At 40.5% G+C, this 21,141-nt stretch overlaps 1 long non-coding RNA gene across 1 annotated transcript; it reads left to right on the top strand.

Annotated features, from left to right (window-relative positions):
• Positions 1-14,541, top strand: LOC116066001. Its single transcript, XR_004108875.2, has 3 exons — positions 1-125; positions 12,267-12,397; positions 12,667-14,541. It is a non-coding gene; the product is annotated as an uncharacterized LOC116066001 (long non-coding RNA).
• The last annotated feature ends 6,600 nt before the right edge of the window (positions 14,542-21,141 follow it).

The raw sequence follows: 21,141 nt of genomic DNA on the forward strand, positions 1-21,141 counted from the left end.
AGAACAACGCACTGAACTTGACCAGAGAATGGAACTTGAGCATGCAAGTAAAGAGAGAGAGAGAGAGGAAAAAAGGAAATACCACTCTTACTAATCTCTTTCTTCCCAAATCACCGACTGCGCGAGTAAGAATCGTTATACGCACTTTGACAATACACTATACGCCGCAATAAAACACATAGTCCACATCTTATTATGTTATTTATTCTCATATTCAAATCTTAAATGGGGAAAGGTTGTTTTTTTTTGTTTTTTTACAATAAATGGTAAAGTGTCAGTTGATACCAAGATATTTGAATACAATCAGAATAACTAGCCTACACTTTCACGACAATAACTGCTATGAAAATTCATAAAGGATGATGATTTATTTGGCAACCAGTGAGATGATCTATCCCTGATGTAGATTTATTCACTACATTTAAGAAAAAAAAGCATGAATTTTAGGATGAATGCATGCATTAAGTGCATTGTTAAGGCAGATACCGTTTTAATGGAAATGTTTTCAGACATCATCCAGACTTTCTTGTAGCATTTAAATTTAAAATGAACAGTCTATTTTAAAATCCAAACGACTTTTTCAACGCTTGTGTTAATGCATGTTTCCATTGTGTTTATGAGAGTCTATTAAAACGCATTAACATTCCTTTAAGCCATTAATTAAGTCATTTTTAATGATTATCAACTTTGTAATTTGATTTTTTGATATGTTTACATAACGATGCATAGCGCGTTTATTTTTGAAACATCAGTATGTACATTATTTCTGCAACTGGTACACATTTAGACTGCAGCTTCTCACAGTGGGAAAACAGTAGGTCACTCGGGTATAGTAGCTTCAAAGTGGCATGTAGAGATATTTTACGTGCAGAGTTTCTGATTGGTTGCAGCAAAGTTTGATTTTTGAACAAGCAAAGCAGCACAGACGCTGTGAGCTTTGCTTTGGAATTCAGATTATCCAGGGAAGCCAATATGTGAGGAGAGCTAAACGTCTCTTTGTAAAAAGCTTAAGAGCCGAATATCATCATGAAATGACGCACTCGGAACGGCAGTCTGCCACTGAAATATCCCCGTGCAGAAGACTGCACTGTCATCAAAAATGATTATTAAGTAAAATAATATTATAGCAAATGAAAGCAAACATTTACCTTTATGATTTAAAATCTAAAGATTTTCAATGAATTATTAGATTCCTCTCCCTCTGAAACGTCCCCACCTGTAAGGTTGAACCCTGCGGACACTGACATCTGATCCTTTCCACAGAAAAACCTGTTCGACGCTTCTGATTTATGAAATCATGACGGCTGCTCGTCTTCCTGCATTCCTACAAAATGGATATTTATAATTACAATGGAGTTTTTGCGCTCTACAAATATGTTAGCCTTCGACCTTTCCAACAGGTGTGTAGACAAATTGTTTAGTAATATTATTAGGACATTTGGGCCGTATAAAATTAATCTTTACATAAAAGATTTTTTTTTATCGACTCTAATGATATTTTACCGGATAATACAGGTCACATCCATCTGCTCCAGCCTGCGTTTCTGCAGTTAGAAAAAGCGTAAGCCTCGTATTTAGCACATTCAGGAAATTACCTATAGATTTATTTCATAACGAACATATACAAATAGTATTTATATTATTATTATTATTGGTTAAGTCAAGTTACATGTATTCGTATCTGCTAAATTGCTGAAGCCAGTAGCCTAAAGAAAAAAAAGTTGTTGATGTACTAGCCTATTATTATCAGATCAGTGTTTTTTATTGCATATGTCCTGTTTTTTTTTCTCCAGCTTTTCACTTTGAATGAATTTGTTGTACACATAATCTTCTTTTGTATCCTCTGTACAAACAGGTTCCTAAAGTACTTAACTACAAAATCTTATTTTCCATATGGCCCTCTGTCAGGTGCCAAAAAGGAAAAGGCGAGTCTCTTTTCCATGTCGCAAGCAAGTGTTTTTAGGACGAACGAATTGCAACGAAGTCAGCAAAGTTTAGTGTCTGGAGTGTCTTTTCCAAAGCAGGTGTCCCGGCCCCCTGCTCCCTCACTGGCCTATGGCTGATTTGGCCTCGGCTCCCCTGGGTGCCGTCGGTGCGCACACAGGCTGGAAAAACATGCCGGCACATTAAAGAAACGCGTGTTTGGAAAAGGAAGACTCGGGTGAGGTGTAGAGGAAACGTGTCGGTTAACACTGGCTGCTCTTATCGCGACCCATTCCAGGTGGATCAACCCGTGTATTTATTTCATCTCACTTTCCCCCCTCTTTTGGGTCGAGTGCGACACACCTCGATGCCCAAGAACGATAACGCGCTCTGGGATTGCGCACTGATGGCTGAATTTATTGACATATTTATTAGAGTTGGGCCCCCAATGCAGAAGAATGTAGGCAGTGAAAACAATATTTCTCCCAGAGGTGTTATAAAGCTACTTTTTTTTTAAAATCACATTCTGACCACAATTAAGTGGTAGTAAGTGCGCGCACGCGGTAATGGTATGCCGGAGTGGAGAAGAGCCAGTGGCACATTTTTCTTCAGTATTAATTTGTATCAACGACGGGTCAACTGTCGTTACATTGTTATTATTATTATTATTATTATTATTATTATTATTATTATTATTATTATTATTATTATTATTATTATTATTATAAGTAGTAGTAGTAGTACTATTAATATAATTATTATTAGCATTATTATTATTATTATTATTATTACTACAGGGTCATTTGTCTTTTGTCTCATTTTTGGAGCGAAATGAATGCAGAAAATCAACAAACATAACCAAACGGACGTTTTCTGAATTTAAGTTTTTAAGAATTTAAGAAAAAATATTATTTGGTAGAAGAAGTAATCTCCGCAGCAGCGGATATAAAATTACCTTAATCAGATAATGACTTGGTGTTCTCCTACAACAGCTCCATTTCTTTTCACAGTCAGAAATAGAGAATTTTAGAGAAATAAGAGAGAGAGAGAGAGAGAGAGAGAGAGAGAGAGAGAGAGAGAGAGAGAGAGAGAGAGAGAGAGAGAGAGAGAGAGAGAGCTATTTGTGCAGATAGAAATGGTAGCGCTAAAAGCTGTTTTGTTCCCAGAGGTCTCAGGGTCCCGGAATAAAAAGGTTTAGGAGACAGGACAGAGGAGAGGAGAGGAAAGGAGAAGAGGATTTGTCCGTAATAAGTGAGTAGGCGTCTGACTCTTACAGCCTCTAAAGTCCTTATTGGGCCTCATGTCCAGCACTTAATGTATTCAGCTTTCACCATCAAAGATGAGGATGCTGGAGGAAAATATGTATTCCACCTATTTCTGTTTGTCAAGGCAAAACCCATTTCAGAAAGGGAGTCTGACCTGAACGTGATATAAGAGACATCTGCAGTAAAATAACACATAAGACATTTACATAGATGTTATTATTAGTGATGTTAATTCTTGGCTGCCAGGGCTGTGATAGCTGGCACAGTGTGGCCCTGATGACCCACATCTCTCTTTCTAGGCTACAAGTAGTGATGATTATGGAGGCGAGTGTGTGTGTGTGTGTGTGTGTGTGTGTGTGTGTGTGTGAGAGAGAGAGAGAGAGAGAGAGGTTGCTGATCCTCTGTGGCCTGTTTTATACAAGCCATTCAATGAGACATATTGCATACCCCGCATACCCCACACACACACACACACACACACACACACACATACACACACACACACACACACACACACACACACACTTTATTTGCATGAATGGATATTGATCATTGATGCATAAGTAAATGTACACAATGTAAAGACAATATGACAGTAAAAAAGTACTAGACAAACCAGACACTGAGTAAAATAATGATGAACAATCAATAATAATAATATGCATAATGGAAGACTTGTATGACATATACACAATAATTTATGTACTAATAATTTACATTTATAAATTCACCATCTCTACTTTTCCTTATGGACACATGCTCTCACAATCTGAGTGATAAAATACAGTATTGCAACACTTTTCTAGATCCTGTGTCCAACATGTGATAAAAAACCTGTTTGCTCTAACATTAAATAAGGCTCCATGTCTGGTCTGCGTGGAAATAATAGGCAATTAAAAGAATGCTGCTCAGTGAGGCTGATGTGAATATGGCTGCAGTCAAACTCATTAAAACCACAGATAGACTCTAAACACGGCAATTAGTCTTAGCCATGTGTAAAGTATAGTACATATTTAACATTTCTTTAGCATAAAATAATAAAATGAATCAGTAAATACTGCAAAGTCTGAGTTAATTCAACATGTCTTACGAACAACCTTGAAAGTATAATTTTTTTTAAATGCCTAGGACAGGGGTTAGGCTAAAGTTAACAAGAATGAAGGGCGCGCACACACACGTGATCATGTGCACAAACGCACAAACACACACACACACACACACACACACAGAGAGAGAGAGAGAGCGCCTTGGAGGTGCTTGGGTGGACAGACATGTTGGGAAATCGCCTGGAACTGTATTAAGCTTGACGTCCTTAAAACAAACAATGGCACCATGAAATAAGGGCTTATGCGCTCAAAGTCAAAGAGCCCCCTCAGCAACTCTCCCTGTTTATCTCTCCCTCTGTCTGACACACACACACACACACACACACACACACACACACACACACACACACACACACACACACAAGCTCGCAGCTCCATTGGGAGGGGACCAACTTTGCTCCTATGAACTCTTACCTGTCAACATGGAGCAGAGGACTTTACTTGGTAAACACGAAAGGACTTTAGCTGTTTACTTCTGGCGGTAACTTAGCCTATATTATTCACTGCTGCAGTCACAGCGGGTTCTGTGGGTGCTTTGTGTGAGAGGTTAACTCCACGGCAAACTCTGTTCAATAATGTGACAATTTTAATGCAGCCGTTCTTGGGCTGCATATTTTGTTAAATATGATAATAATGATAATATAAATTATTTTTTGATGTGTGCTCCATCAGTAGGCTACATACGACATACATACAGCTTGAGTGGATTAGTTTGACATGTGGGTCAACTTTTAGATTTTGCCCACACTGCTCGCTACCGCCCCATGGAGTAGGCTATTTTGATAGATGCTTGAGGGAATAACGTGTAAACAGTTATAAAAGTTGTATGTATTAATTCAAATTTAGTGTAATGTTTTGGTGCTTAATGAGTGCCAAATTTAAGAATGTTTTTCAATCATTCAAGTAATATCTTAGGTGTTTTTCTGTGATGTGTGGATTTCCTGCCCATAAACAAAGCAACAGGAATTTCCATGTTTTTCAGTGGAGTGTGGCAGAAAGCACTCTACCCAGAGATGTATAGTAACGAAGTAGAACTACTTCACTTCTGTACTTCAGTACTAAAAGGCTGTATCTGTACTCTACTGGAGTATTACTTTTTTCTCCTACTTCCACTTTTACTTCAGTACATATTTTCGATGAGTTTAATACTTTTACTCCGATACATTTTTTATGTGCTACATCGTTACTCGTTACTAGGGCTACACGGTATTTTGTTACATCGTCTACATCGCCATGTGGGCATGCGCGATAGTCACATTGCAGGACATTGCGATGTTGACGCTTAAACTTTTTTGCTGCTTGATAGAAAAGTAAACTTTCACCGTTCTTCTTTTACATGATCGTTACCAGCCGAACCTTCCCCTTTCAGACAGGTGACCATGTTGGCAGCGTGTGTATGTGACGGAACATTAGTCCGATAGGGTTTGTTATGGGAAGTGAGGCTCTCCGCGTGTAGAAAAGTACGGTAAGCGGCAGCTGCCACTGACACAGTGATGCACATTTCCATGGGTATTGAAGCTACAGTAGTCAGTGTTTTATGTTCGCTGCAAAGACAAAATAAATCACCTGATTAATGCAACGTTATCACTACATCTCCCGGCCATTTTTCACCACAGAAAGCTGCTACCAGCCAGGCTAAAGCTAATATAGGTAGCCTAAAAAAAGTCCCAACTAACATTACGGTTCTGAGTCGCGACGCTGGAAACGTAACACCAATCTACAACAGCAGTGTCTGTCTGATATAGCGTCATTTACACTGACTGAAGTGTACTTGGATACACAGTTTGTTGCTATTGTGTGACATGCAGGTCTGCATGCACAGCCAACCACAATCTATGTTGATCAATTTATCAAACAACCAAAGCAGTCGACCACAACCTAAAATTTAGAGGAAGCAATATGCATGCATTATTAATATTATTCACTTTAGCATGGATTAATAGTATTATATTAATACAATGGTGTCATGTCAGTCAACCAGTGTATTTAACTACCTAATGTCCCTCTCCAAAATCACTTCAGAAGAGTAGCCACAGTGCTTAAGTTCATCAAAGAATGGTTCACATTAGTTCCTTTTTAATTTTTATTTTCTATGTAGATGCACTCCCCTACAAAATCACCCCAGTAGTCGAGAATGATTTATTATTTTTTATTAGTCATCTTTTTTCATATCGCAATATATATCGCAGGAAAAAAAATATCGCGGTGTAAGTTTTTTCCAATATCATGCAGGCCTACTTCAGGCTAAACATTTGAAATAATATAAACAATATGATATTCAAACTTTTGACTGCTTTCTTTAATAACTACATAACACAATACTTGTACTTTTACTTTCAGTACTTGAGTAGTACATTTTAAAATAAACTACTTGCAATACTTAAGTACAAAAAATGTTGAATACTTTAGTACTTCCACTTAAGTGTGGTGCTTAAAGAGCACTTCAACTTCTACTCAAGTCACTTTTTTGATAGAGCACTTGTACTTTTACTCAAGTCTGGGTCTCTAGTACTTTATACATGTCTGACTCTACCACATGCAGGGTGCAGGTCTCTGCGTTTTTCCTTTTTAGATTTCCATAGCCATCATCCTCTAGTACGGGCTGTGGCAGATAAGCAGCGGTCTGTTTTCGCTCTTCTGATCAGCGTAATTATATTTGTTGGCGTGGCGGTAAGTGGTCCTCCCCGGGGGGTGTATTGTACTCGACTCACTCCATGTCATAAAATAAAATTACAAGGAAAGGAGAAGATATCCTACAATAACAGAGGCGAGTCGTAAAATCAAAGAGTAGCAAAATACATTAGAGGTAGATGTAGGGGGGTAGGGGTCTTCAAATAAAACGCAGGTTAATGAGTTTTTAATAGCTTCTACGACTATATGGTTGGTTAACAGGCACACACACACACACACACACACACACACACACACACACACACACACATTCACTCTCTCTCACACACAAAGCCTTTTCTAGCTGGCTGAGGCAATTAAGAGTAATTAGTGATCAGTTACCTGTGCTTCAGCCTTTCTGCAGTTCCCCAAATACTATACAGAGAGGCGTATATAGGGTATGAAGTGACATGTACAGGACTTAAGCAGCTTTAAAGTGCCTCTCTCACCACACATTAGTCCCCAGTTATAAGTTTAGCTCTCTGCAATACTCTCCTCTCATGTTACAGCAGTGGACATTCACACGTCTTGTACCTGTTGACACCCTTTTGTCTGGTTTATGTATCTGTGTAATCTGTGTGTCTGTGTAACCTTTGACCCCCACTGTGGATGTTTGGCATGGCACCCAGCAGGCTCTCCACACTAGAGCGGCCATTCGCTGGAGACCTCTCTTGACCTCTCACTGACCTTTCACACCAGACAAGGTTCGGCTGCCTCAGGGAAGGTCAGGAGGAGGGTAACGCTCATATAATTGGCCTATAAACACACACACAAACACAAACAGGTTACTTGTTGGTTGAAAATGAAATCTCTGGCTCTATCAAACTGGAAATTAATCAATGTATTGTCAATGGTGGGAAACTAAGTACTGTACTTTTCTTGAGCATTTCCTTTTTATATTTCATACCGGTTTAGACAGGCCTTTGGTTGACTGCTCTGTACCTGGTCTGCACATTTAATATTATTGTGTAATACTGACTGGGTATCGCATTGTCACTCTGTATTGTGTTTCTTGCGTTCCCCTGTAAAGCATTTTGTGACTTATGTCTGTGAAAAGCGCTTAATAAATACATTTTTCTTACTTACTTTTTTATACCACTTTATATTACTTTATACTCATACGGTGCCACATTTTAGAGGAAAATATTGTACTTTTTTACCGCTCTACACTGTAAAATATTCATGGGAAATTCACTTGTTGCAGCAGGAACAACAGAGATAAATACTGATAAGTATCGTAAGTAACATAAATACATAATGAGAGGTACATAAATTAAAATAAGAATAGAATAAAAATTTAAACTATACAGTACAGAATCAGAAATACTTTAATAATCCCAGGGGGAAATTATTACAGTACAAGAGCATTTGCGACAAAATTACACAGTTACTGTAAGTGAGTGGTGCAAATAATGTGACTGTGTGTGATTTATAGCAGCAGCAATAGCAAGTACATTTTAGTATTAATACCATTTGTACCTTTAATTAATAAATAGAATGCAGGTCTTTTACTTGTAATTGAGTAGTTTTACAGTGTAGTATTACTACTTTTACTTAAGTTAATGACCTGAATATTTTTTTTATATTAGTGCCACTTACCATACTATTTTGACATTGCTGTGCATTGCCTATAAGATCCATGTGTTTTTATATAGTGTAATGTGTGTGTTTAGCTGGTAATTAATCAGAGTAGCTTGACCATCTATCCTCTGTTGAGCCATGCATGAACATGCTCCAACCACAGGTTAAAAACCAACACGCTATAATGTGCCTGTGTACGCGTAAACAAGTGAATGTACACACACATGAACACATACATGAGGCCATGCACACTCAAGTATGTATACTGTGTATATGCACAGGCCTACAATCATGAAAATCACTCCCGGCATTTTCAAAGACTTCCCCATGGACAGAAGCGTCTGCCAGCGCTGCTATAAATCACGTTGAGGCTGCTGCTGAGGGCAAGGCACACCTTGTCCACGTCGCCCCCACTCCTGGGCTGAATAAACCATAACATCCTGCCTCTCGTGCTGCCCGACGCCCTCTGAGCACGACCCTAGAGTAGACCCCCCTCATGCCCTCATCTCCCCTCCTCCCTTCCTCCATCTCATCTCTCACCCCATCCCTGCCATTGTTCCTCCTCCTCTTCTGCCTGACTTATCTATCTTTAGGAATTTTAGCTACTACAGTGGACGCTTGGGCAGGGCTCTGCTTGTTTGGAACAACATAAAACCCCCTCCCCATCTTCATGTAACTCTTTTTTTCCATTCCAATGACTTCCTGCTTGAAAAGTGGAATGAGAGAAAGAAAAAGAAGAAAGAGAACAGCAAAACAGCAGGAAGCAAGCGTTTAACAGGAGGATGCCGACTCCCTCATCCTGTCGTGTGCCGCCTTGGTTCAGGTGTGCTGGGCCAATCGACTCCCTCCGCTCCATTTACCTCAGGGTGTGCCAAATTTGGCTGAGAAGGTGCACCTTTGCTTCATGACCCCCTCTGGAGGAAGTATAATGTTTCTGGAAAGAAAAGGAGAGCATTTTACTGCCTGTTCAGAGATGCCAAGTGTACAGGCTCATAATAGAGCGTTAAACCCCCTCACCACCCAACAGAGACATAAAAGTGAACAAAGAATAAAGAATGTGTGGAGTGTTAGGTTATCTGCTGATTATTTCCCTTGATTTTTACGGCTGCTGAGGGAGACACTAAGCAAACAATCCAGCCCCGCGTTTGGCTCTTGGCATTCCACTCAAAGGTCTTATTATAGACAAAACTTACTTTGGAAAAAAAACAAACTTGCTGTGTGTTGTTTGGCATGCAACCACACAAATGATTACCTTCTCTAAAATTTCTAAATAAAAGGCTCAGAACTGCCAATACATTCACTGATATGCAACAGTGTGTTTTAATTTCAAAAGCCATTTGTTAGAGGAAGAAAACATATTTTAGATGTAGGAATTCTAAATTTGGAACAAAACTGCTCCTTTAGTCACCAACTAAACACATGCACATACAGGCACAAGCACACACACACATATATATGTGTATGTGGCCGTACACATGCACACATGTACACACACACACACACACACACACACACACACACACACACACACACACACACACACAAATCTCTCCCTAACCCCTTGTATGCCTGGGTACATCCACCAGAACGCCAGAGGAGCCTTGAGAGGACAAGAATAGCGAGGCATGTTCCTATTTTTGGCATCATTGTTAGAGAGATAACCATAACATACAGTCAAGGTGAAATATTTACTCATACACACTGGTCAGACTCAGGACCACACAACTACAAAAAACTCAAATATCCACCCATGCATGTATGTACAGAAGAGACTCATATTTACGTTTATACTGTCCCCTTTAGCGGCCTCTCGTAATTATGATAGTAACAAAGCAGGAAGTAAGGTGACAAAGTATGGTGGATCGGTCAAACGATCACAGGACTTTCACTAAGGAGACCAGGGTTTGTGTCCCTTTTAAAAATAAAAGTAAACAGCAAGTTTTTTACTTTATGAAACAAATGGAACTGCATCATGTGCGTAACCAGAAGTTAAGTAATGCAACAGATGATTTTAACTGAAACCAAAAACTTTTTGTTAAACTTAAAGGGGCTGTACTCAAAATTTTAAAACAAAGAACAGAGAAGCTCGGATTACAACACGTACAGAGGGAGTGTGACTTCATTCTCCGCTTAGGACGCCATTACTCCACTACATAGCAAATAATCGTTTGCTGCTATATTAATGTTCTTAATGATGATAAGTAGTTTTTGTGCCTGGATGTTACCAAACAGCGACCATTTCACAATGTTAACATGTTTAAAAACCGCAACGTTGCGTTCTATGAGGAAAACACTTCTGTGGGTTCCCCTCGCACCGCTAGGGGGCTAATTTATGAAACGTTCCTGTGGGTCATATTAGAGGGTAGGAATAAACAACCTATATCATCTAATGGTTTGTAAGACTTGTTGGTACAGACACACTCTCTCTCTCACACAGAAACACACACGCACACACACACTGCGCAGCCATCAGCCAACAGACACACATACTCACTCGGCAGTTCCGAGAAGAGACAGCGGAGTAATCTCCTTTTCATACATCCATAAGCAGCTTCTTTTACTCAGCTGTGTGTGTGTGTGTGTGTGTGTGTGTGTGTGTGTGTGTGTGTGTGTGTGTGTGTGAATGCCACACCACAGATCCATGCCTTAAACATGGGCTAACCTGACTATAAATGAGCCAGTGGCACCTCTGCCGGTACAGATCCAGTGTTACGACAGAGAGTCCCATAATAGGACGCTGTGTCTTTTGTTCTGTTGGTATGAGTAACTGCTCTAACAATAATGTCCCCTCCTCCTCCTCTAAATGTTCTGAGATGAACCGTTTCTATCTCGAGGTGCAGCTTGTGTGTCTCAAAATATATTACCTGATCTTAAAAAATATATAATGAAGAGGATTTAGTACAAGTGTTATTTGTTTGTCTGCAGCTATTTGAAAAGTGCTGTAATGTGTCTATGACCTTATGTAAGAATCCCATAACATACCAAACCATAGTTTGCCAAAAGTAAAAAAAAATAAAAAAAATAAATAAATGTTAGCATGCTAACAGACTAAACTAAGACAGTGAAAATGGTAAACATTACACCTGCTAAACATCAGCATGTTAACATGTCGCTGTTAACATTTAACATTTAGTTCAACCTCACAGAGCTGTGGACTCTCGATTACTCTCAATTATCAATTAACAGTAACCATTATATTTTGGGCTTGGGCACAAACCGTGGTGTCTGTTTAGGGGTTAACTCAAAACAAACATTTTTTCTTAACCTCCTTAAAAAAATGTCCATCGCTTCTATCATTTTATTAAACGAGCAGAAAGACTCAGTAGGTGGAATCATAGACTGCTGCTGCTAACCCAGAGATAAACAAGTAATTGTATAAAGTCTGAGGGAAACCAGCCAACATTACTTTAAATCTGCTTTTACTTTTAGTATTTCTGTGATGTGTATCGTAATTAGACCAGCTCGTTAGTCTTAATGTTACAATACAAAAGTTTCTTTCAGTATCTACAATACAATTCTACATTTCAGTTATTCTGTTTAAGTGGCATATTGCTTGTATTATTCACCCCTACACACACACACACACACACACACACACACACACACACACACACACACACACACACACACACACACACAGCTGTTTTCAGTGTCTTTAGCTAAGCCAGAGGACAAGTGATGCCCAGGGCCGTTCCTGATCCTCCTGGCCTTTTCCTTGCAGGAATCTCCTCTTCCTGTGCGGAAGTTTATCGTGGTCGGCCCGCCTGTCACTGACGCCCCCCAAAGGAAAGTGACAGCGGCTTTATTCACCCGCTGACCCGTAAAGAGGACAGCGGAAGAAAAACAAAACAAGTATATGTGTGTAACCTGACTAAGGACTTCTTTTCTCTGCAGTAAGGAGGTGCGGTGAATCTTGTACAATCAGCACAACCTATGCATTTGTGTGTGTGTGTGTGTGTCACGTCCTTTAACTGACCCCACCAACGTGAATGCATCTTTCCTCCCTCTTTTCAGCCTCTTTTGTGTGTCCAGATAGAAAAAAAAAACAACAAATCCCCATATCAGCCAAGTGATGTCCTTTTATCTGCTCTCTAAACAAACAGATCAGCTCTTTTTTTTAGTCCTTCCATCTCAAAGTTGAGGCCTTGCAGCCTTGAAGATAGATAGATAAAAGGATAGAGCGATGATGTCCATCTGCTCTGATGATCTCTCTCCAACTTTGTTTGGCATCAGCCTTTTCTCCATCCCACTCTGGTACCATCAGCCCCAGAGGACCCATGCACTGGCCTTTTCTTGACCCAGTTTAGGACTTCAATTCTGGGCTTTCTGATCCGTCCACTCTCCTCTCTGTGTGGGGGTTCAACAGAGAATCCTGAGATTATCGGATGGTCACTTAAGAGGGAACGATAGAGAGCGAAGTGCTGTCCACTTAGCTGAAGATTATCCTTTAAAAAGAAGGGATGGCGGTGGAGGAGAGAAGGAGAAAAAAGGATGTGCTTAAGAGATGGATATAGAGGGGGCGGATGGAGGGAGAGATTGCGAGGACAGTCGGAGTGATAGAGCGAGGGCAAATGAATCATATGGAGATAAAGTGTGTGTGGGAGAGGGTTAACAAAAAAGCGAGGAGAGAAATACGGCAACGAGGGAAACGTCTAAATGAAAAGCTGAGATGGAGGTGAGGTGAGGTGACAGAGCGAGAGAGAGAGAGAGCGGAGAAAGGCCGACAGAGAGAGGCAGAGATGGAGAGATAACGAGAGGAGGAAGCAGGAAGGATGAGGACAAGAGCTGGATTAAGCAGTAAAAACAGGGATTGTGAAGTGTTCACTAACCAAACTGAGGACCTGTGGCTGTACTTTGTATGGGAAATGAGGTGTATATGACCACTTGTATTTGTCAAACAAACAGAAAAGTCTAGTGTTACAGTTTAATTACAGACTGAATGTTAGTGAAATATTTATACGTAGTCTTCTTTCTAATTTCATGTTTTACAGAGTTTGTGGCCCATTATATGTACTTTAAGGCACTTCAGGTTTGTCACTTAAAGAATAATTATTTTCATAGTTTTGCAATTGTCTATCAGTTATGATAACATTTTACTCGCTAAAGTATTTGCTAAGATCTGAGAACACAGTGACATCGCTACAAGTCTAATGGGGAAAGAAACACAAACAGTTTAGCCCCATTATCATAAAAACTTTATTTCAAACTACATTCATTGATGTTTTGGCCAGCAAGTTGAAATAGCAAATGTGTTAGCAAACAATGGCACATCCATCAGACATGGAGCAACACTGGAGTCGTGTGTTTGTGTTCACCTGACAATTTGAAGTCCAATAGGCACTCTCCTTTTAGCTCTGCTTTTGGTCTCCAACAACTCCTGAATCATATATCTTGCTCTTTAGCTGCTAAATGCTCCGCTATGTTCACCAGCTGGTTGCTAACTTTGTGTTTCTGTCCTTTGGTGCTGGGCAGGTAGTGTACAGCCAGATTTTAGAGAAACTGCACCACCTACCATACCAGACAAAGATCCATTTTCCATTTAAAGTATTACAGGTTGCTGACAAATAATGTAGCATTTAAAAAGACTGTTTTTAAAACTTTGTCTGGCGCAGTGCTCACTCCATCTAAAAACGCACCAGGGCTACATTACATCACTTACAGCAAACTTCACAGAGAACAATGACAGCAAAACAGCATCACCGATCTGTTTTAGCCGAATATTCTCTGGTCTAGCTCTGCTGAAAACACAAAACCGAATCCATCAGCACGTTGGCGTGTCGTTCACTACCGAGCCTGTTTGTAACCAGTAGGCTGCCGACAAGTTATCTTCACTTGTTCAACTGACTTTAGCAGTTTAGATAACAGACACTCAACTGTCTTGCTGTTACAAACATGAACTAACCACAGACTGTCGCCATCGTGCACCGCTGCCGAATCTATATAGGGGGAACACTGGAATGGATGTTTGGCGTTATTTTTGGCCTGGCGGGGGATTCCCGTTGAAAAATTATATGATATAAAACACACAAAATATAAAAATTAAATTATAGGCGAATAACTGGTTGATTTTTGTATTACTATACTAATGTTTTGCTTCCTGTTGCTCTGTATGGCTTCTGCTCTGTCTCTAGAATGCTTATTTTGTTGCTGTTGCTGTCTTTATGGCATCTTGTTGACTTCTATCTATACATTTTAGGCATCACCTCATTGGTTTCAAAATTAGCCAGCTGGCTAACACTGGCACATTTACAGACATGTTGGTTAATGTGTGTTGTCCTAAACAGTAAATAAATAAATGAAATGAAGTAAGCTAACTGTGAGGGATGTTTAGTAAAGTTTGGGGAATACATTTACTGTTCCCTTTAAAATCCTAACACATTCAAACTCCGCCCATTCATGAAATTATGTTTGAGTGAATGAACTGGGAGTATGTGCATTTTTTTAGGGGGTTATGACGAGAGAAAGAAAGAGAGATAATTTCCCCATCATTTGATTGGATCAGTGATCCTGCAAGTGTCCAATTATTGTATTGCCCTGGTAGAACACAGACACAGACGCAGACACACACACACACACACACACACACACACACACACACACACACACACACGCACACACTCCAATGGACACTATCTAAATCTTCCCCACACAGCAAACTGAATGTTAAATGCTCCTCAGTCTTCTAGACCAGCCATAAACTCTGTATATCTATCTATCTATCTATCTATCTATCTCACCCCGAGTGTGATGGGAAAGAGGACAGTCTCAATGAATGAAGCAACAGGGGTTCAAGGATGAGAGAGAGTAAGAGAAAGAGAGAGGGGTGAGTGCAAGAGACAGAGGGGGAGGTGGGCACCCCTCCTCCTCTTCCCCATGTTAATCTCCTCATTTTCATTTCTCTTACCATGTGGGATTAGAATGATTTTATTTAAAGTGTCAGCTTGAGCTACCGGATTGAGAAATCTGGATTTCATAGGGATTATTATTACAGAGAAAATGCACGCACGCGCACACACACACACACACACACACACACACACACACACACACACACACACACACACACACACACACACACACACACACACATTTTTTTCTTCTCCGTCACTCACTAATGACCTGCTTGACCAACAAATGGTATTTATCCTCAAATGCAGTGCAGGGGAGACGAACAGACATTGTGATACACTTCAAAATATGTGTGGCAGGGAGTGTGTGTGTGTGTGTGTGTGTGTGTGTGTGTGTGTGTGTGTGTGTGTGTGTGTGTGTGTGTGTGTTACATGTATATGATATATTAAAAACCCCAATTTTTCTTTTAAACAAGTCCCTAGAAATGACAAAAAGCCCAAGCAGGAATAAGATTAAGAGTTTAGAGTGCCTACTTTGCTTTTCGTCTTTACCAGAACATCATACAATCTCCCGTCACCCTCGTCCAGGCCAAGTGAAATGAGGTGAACAGACTCTAACCAAAGCTTCACCCTTCTGTCAGATTTAACATCTAATCTACATTAGGATAAGGCTTTCACCGCTCAGGGAAAAAAAAGAAGAATAAAAAAACACCATCACCTTTTCATCCTAGGGCCAAGCCTTTTATTCCGCCTCTTCTCATTACATTAAAGGATGAGAGAGACCATACAGTGGCTGAGCGGTATTTAAAGACACCATCCCTTCATCTGTTTAATTTCTCTTTATTTAAGAGACTCCCTCCTCCCTTCGCTGGTCCCTCCCAACTGTTTAATTTCTCTTCATCTAAAGACTCCCTCCCTTCATATGACTGATTGAGCTTTGTCTCAGTGCAAATGACACGGAAGAGTTAGTTACTGCAAGGTCCCTAATCCAACCTTTGTGATGAGGATGCTGTGTCTGAGTGGAGACAGGGTGACCTAAGCTTTACAGATCCAAGCTCTTTACGAAAATTGGTTCTATACATACAGTAGAAGGCATTTATTTTACATGGCGCCAACATGTTTTACTGCTGACAAGACTTCTCAGCTTTGTACTCCATATGCAGCGGAGCACGGGAGTGTAAACACACGCACCTAAAGTGAGTTTACCTCCTGCCTACTTCATTTAAATGGTCAGGATATACAGTATCATCTTAGTAAATACTGCACTGATATACATTATAGAAAGGGTCTTAAGAAAAGAAAATATAAGAAATAGAAATTATTAATATTTAGGGGGGATTTTGGGTAATTATTTTCTGTCTTGTTTGAACTATTGAAATACTTTCATGACACTGTATTTCATGTATAACTGAAACGAATATAACATAGGAGAAATACTTTAACTACACTTATATAGAAACAAGCTTCTCAACCTTTTTTGGCTCACAGCCCCATTGAAGCTGCAGCCAGAGTGAGAGAAACAATCAAACTTCCTTTTTCAAGTTGTTTTATGCGGTTTGGACACAAAGAAAATTAAGTATCTCACAAGAAGTAAAAATTTTAAATTGGAGAATTGCTTTCATTACCAGTTAATCTGATTATTTTCTAATTCCATCGATAAATTGTTTGGTCTATAAAATGTCACCAATAATATGACATCTCAAGGTGACGTCTTAAAATTGCTTGTTTTAACATTTGCGACTGATAAATGACAATCAATCGTTAATCAAAAAGTTGCAGATTAATTTGATTTCAAAATCAACCAATAGCTCTATAGCTCATCATCATTATCACCATCATCCCCACCAATATGACTGAGATGATGATGCCAGTGTGAAAGATGTCAAAGCGCAGGAGGCATTTGCACATATACAGGCGTTTAGACAAGTATCAAGAGTTTATCCTGGTGAATAAACACAGATACACACTCACATGCACGCACACCCATTTTAAGAGCAAGGTCTTGGGAAGTAGGTTAAGCAGGCCAGGATCACTTCTCGCTGCTCTCTCCCGGCTTAGAAGCACTGAGAGTCGGGTGGGAGGGATGGGTTACGGAGGTGGAGAGGGTGAGACAGGACGGGGTGGGGTGGGGTGGGGTGGGGGGGACGAGATGGAGAAATCTTCCAGAGGACATCTGTCACAGTGAACAACTTGTGTGCTGCTTTTTTCCAGCCCGCTCTGTGACCCATAGATTCTCTTGCATGACTGACCAAGAACTATGAGAGTTTTAAAGGGGTCCTTAGCCCCTGCACACGGCCTGAGAGACCCCATACGGAGCCTGTTAAGTAAAATCTCTATCATATAGATAGGACATGCAGAAGAATGAATAATACCAAATCTGCAGAAGTGAATCTATGTATTTGTAGGCTATGCTAGTAGTAATATTGAAGTAATGAGAAAATTACACAATGACAGGAAAGTGTGTCAACTTTCAGCTCATGTCACAAATCATTTTATTAAAACACCATATGACACTTGTGTTGCTGTTTTGTGACCATGTGTCCACATTTGAGGATGCCGTTGGTGCTGAATAGAAAAAAGAGCTGCACATTGCAAAAGTGCATGCATGAGAACGTTTCTCCCCCTCCCGCAGGTGTTTAAGCTGTACAGTAAACAATAACGCTTTACACACATATATACACACACGCAAACACAAAAGACTCATTGTGTGTTGCTGTGTGTCTGCTAACCCATCCTTTTTAATCTGGGATTATAGTATTCCCATCGTGATGGCAACAGAGGAAACAATGCTGTATTTCATGGGAGGAAATGTGCAATAATGATGTTAACACCTCAATCTGCCTTATTTAACTATTACATACGCTCTCTCTCTCTCTCTCTCTCTCTCTCTCTCTCTCTCTCTCTCTCTCTCTCTCTCACACACACACACACACACACACACACACACACACACACACAGTATTTGTCTCTGCTAAGCAAACCTTGATCTAATCTAAATCTCTCTTTAGAAATTAAATTTCATAAATTGTGTTCCAATTTCTTTTGCAAAGAAAATATATGTGTGTGTGTGTGTGTGTGTGTGTGTGTGTGTGTGTGTGTGTGTGTGTGAGTGAGAGAGTGCCTTTGAGCCTTATTGTGAGCATACACTGTACAGTATAGCTGCTCCCATGGGGTGTAATCTGACACTAAAATCGTCCATTAACACACTATCAAATCTATTCTTCTCTGTTGTGTCACACTTCCATGAGCCATTTGTGGCTTTAGTGCTTTGGCTATCTAGCCTCTTTAATGTAGTTCACAGCGCGCAGTAATACAGCAGGATGCCGTCTTTATGGACAAAGAGTTTCTCAAATCCTTAAGCAATCCTTGAGCCTCTCTAGAGCCAAAACACTGTGTGAGTTTAGATTTGGGTGAAAACTTGAGTCCATAACAGAACAGTGTGTTATGTGTGTGTTATTAAGCAAAGTCAGATCTTAGATTCAGTATTTCCGGATGTTAAAATCATCAAGTGTTCTTTTGCTATGAGTAAAGCACAGATCAAATGCTGTTTGAATTCAGAGAAGGAGGCCAGAGGATTATCTCCTGTGTTTGAGAGGTAACGGTGTGCTGGTCTGTGAATAAGACCTCTGATGATGGCTGTATTTTTATTGTGAGGCCCCAGGTGCTGCCAGCGTCACACATGGACACTCATGGCACCGGTGTCCTGGCAAACGCCAGCCAACCAGAGAAGGGCCAAGACGTGGCGTGTGTGGCTGAGAGAGAGTGTGTGTGTAGATATATACTGTATATGTGCGTGCACGCTACATGGCCAAAACTCTCCTGCCTGAGAGAAGGCCAGTTTCGGTCTGGAATGCAGATGAGTACAACGATGACACCCCAATGCTAATGCTAATCCATCTCTTTATATTACAAATCTAATCGTTGCTTTATGTTGCAGGGCTTTTATATAGATCTTATTTGCAATGCATTTAATGGCAGTTAAAATAAGTAAATAACTACTACAAACACCAGAAAATCTATTTTACTAGCTTTACTATGTAAAGAAATAACACCAGAGTGTCTTAAAGCCCCATACAATTACTTTCATTGTTTGTTTCTGACCATTTACATTAGTGCGTTTTAATTTCAGGAGCATTTAATTACGGTAATAGCACAGTTGTGAGTGTATGTATGTATTTGCACATATGTATGCACGCAGGCATGTCTGTGCATGTGTGTGTGCACCAGCTGTCTGATCAGTAATCAGTTAGCAGTGGGCTAATGCAGCCTCCTTAACCCAGGGGCCTCATAAGACCGCCTCTGGCCCAGCCCCTCTCTCTGCCAGGGACAAATCCATTACCCAAAACAAGGACATCAAATGTCAACACACACACACACACACACACACACACACACACACACACACACACACATACACATACACATACACATACACATACACACACACACACACACACACACACACACACACACACACACACATACACACATACACACATACACACACACACACACACACACACACACACACACACACACACACACACACACACACACACACACACACGCTACAACACTGACGCTTCAAGCGTCAGTTTTCAGGGAAGTCTTCAACTTGCCACAATTCCACCATAACTCTAAAATGAACTCTTAATTTAAACTTAAAATGAATACATTTTGAAAGAGAATAAAAAATGATGAAGTGTTGTTGTTTTTTTTCAAACAAGGGAAGCAGGCTTTAAAGGAAAAGAAAACCTCTCCAAAGGGATTCTGGGCATTTTGTCAAGGGCTCTGTGACCAAACCGCGGTTCTACAATGGTTAACATAAATAGCACATAAACTGCACTGAAAACAGCCCCTTAGAAGTGGCACAAACACTACGACGGCTCCCCAAGGGCGTGATGGTAAGCAGCAGCGTTTACATATCAGTGGTCCTTGTAGCATGTACAGTGATCTGGCAGGTTGGAGAGCTTTGATGCTCCGTCACCCAGCAGGTCGGGTGTATCGATCCCCAGGGCGGTGCTGCTTTCTGGGCTGGCCTGCCTGGGTGACAGGGCCCCCTCCTGGAAACCTCCCTGGTGCCCGTACCCAACAGATGGCCTCAAAGAGGGACCAGAGACACAGGGCCAACATCCAGCTCTCAAACAGAGGAGCAGAGGAGCAAATGGCCTGTTAATATTTCATACAAACACTCTCACTCATCTCCGAGCAAGGAAACGGACAGCACTGAGAGCGCAGCGTGAGTGTGTGAAGGGGCAAATCTGTGTGTACTGTATGTGTCTGGGAGATATCAAAGACATTTTGATGAAATATGAATAATTTTCCAACTCAGAGGTGCATCACAGCTAGACTCCTTGTGCATAGTAATCAGTAATCGCACACTTGTTTGTCAAAGGTGCGACTTTGGCCACAGATCCAGGAGGAAATGCAAAAAAAGATGGGACATTGACTAAAAACTGCTTTTCAGTAAGAATAATAAAACCATAAACCCCCCCTTCTCTCCAACACACAGATGCACACAGACCTCCCCAATTACTCTCAGCACCAGATCCTTCCTTAAGCCTGTGCTGTATCTTTTGAGCGTAACCTGCGCGCTAATAGCCCATAACCCCTGTACAGATCAGTGGAGGTTATGCTATTTGCTGGTCGGTAATTGCCCTCTTCATCAGTACTCTGTCTGCGCAGGCAGCAACACGGCCAGCCCCGGGGTCCTCCTGATGTCATTAATGTGTGATTAGGGCCAGTGGG

This window comes from Sander lucioperca, chromosome 19 (assembly GCF_008315115.2).
Source record: "Sander lucioperca isolate FBNREF2018 chromosome 19, SLUC_FBN_1.2, whole genome shotgun sequence".
Lineage (NCBI taxonomy): Eukaryota > Metazoa > Chordata > Actinopteri > Perciformes > Percidae > Sander > Sander lucioperca.